Below are 1507 nucleotides of genomic sequence, written 5' to 3'. Positions count from 1 at the left end.
GAGAGAGAGTGAGAAAGAGAGTGAGAGTGAGAGGAAAGGAGGCTTTCATCTCTTGGGACAGTCAACAGGAGGAAGCAGCAGGCTGTGCTCTTTGTTGCAGTTCAGTGCGGCAGGGAGGGTGTGCTTTGGATTGCTTTGGGCTTTGAATAGATCTGGTCTGGTGATTGGTAGAGGCTTGGCAGGCCAGACTAACTCTTAAATATTTTTCTAATGGGAACGAACGAATGCTTCAAAAAAGAAAAAGAAAAGAAGAAAAATGAGAAAAATGAGAGTTAATCTTTATTAATCTACTAGTTAATCGCTTCTCATTAACAAGCTCGGAGTCAATATTTCTTTGTCTTTCTTTAAGGTGGCGCTTTACTTGTTATCAACGAACTTGTAGACAAGTTTTCCTGTGATTGATGCTGTATAATAGATTATTCTGGGCAATAGGCCATGATGAAATGGAGAAATGAATGGCATGGGCTAAGTATTTGAGAGGAGCATGAGTGCTTCTTGGTTGAAACCGCGGAGCCGGAGCAGGCGAGTCGGTCGTTTTCCCGAGAATTAACAGTTTTTTGTGTGGGATTTGGGGTTGAGACGAACGAGGCCGAGGTGTTTTCTCAAGAATCAAGGCCGGCTGCTACAAAGTGCACTTGCTCCTGCTCTTGCTACAGCTCTCGCTCAGAAGATTTCTATCATTTTAAGCCAAAGCTTGTCAACTAAGCAATGGGAGGACTGCTTTTCTGTACCACCTTTCCTTCCCTCCAATTGAACATGTTGAACCTGTGTTTTGAAATCGGCTACAAAAAGTCTGCCTAGGGTGCAGACAGGTGTCTTTGTGTATGTGTGTGTGTGCCACCCTTGTGACAGAGGGGGAGGGCATGGCATGGCATTCTTGACATTACAACATGGTACAGGGCAGGGGATTTGCAAAAATCCATTGATTGTACTTGACTGAATGTACTCCTGTTTCCCGCTTCTTGCCTCTGTTGCAAAGTTGTTTGTAATTGCAAAATGCATGCTTGGGTGCAGTAGCAGGGGAGGGGAGGCTGTTGAAAGTGTCCCTCCCCTCCCTCCCCCTCTCAGACTAAACACATAGATTGAAGCCCACCACCTTTTTTTCCACACACATATGTTTTGTTTTTGGAAAGCCCACCTTCCCTCCATAGCCTTCCCTCCATTGCCTTCCAGCTATGGAAAGGGTACAAACAGTAAACCAGCAATCTCCCTGGAGGACTTTTCTAACTTTTGTTCTTTACCCCTCTCTCCTTTTCCAGAGAGCCAAGGCGAAACAAAGCAGGCTTTCACAGAAGCCCGGATGGTGACTCTGGGTGTGATCTCTCTTCGTTTCGATCTTCCAAATTGGAGGTTTGCTTGCTTGGCATGATAGCTCTTCTCTTGTGTGACCTTAAAGAAGAACCCCAGCAAAACAAAACAAGACGCACACACACACACACACACACAACTCAAGTTTTTTTATATACACACAAAACCACACACGAAACAAAACAGAGGCATCGCACCG

The sequence above is a fragment of the Selaginella moellendorffii genome, unplaced genomic scaffold, assembly GCF_000143415.4.
Source record: "Selaginella moellendorffii unplaced genomic scaffold, v1.0 SELMOscaffold_34, whole genome shotgun sequence".
Lineage (NCBI taxonomy): Eukaryota > Viridiplantae > Streptophyta > Lycopodiopsida > Selaginellales > Selaginellaceae > Selaginella > Selaginella moellendorffii.
Note: the sequence above shows the minus strand (reverse complement) of the source record.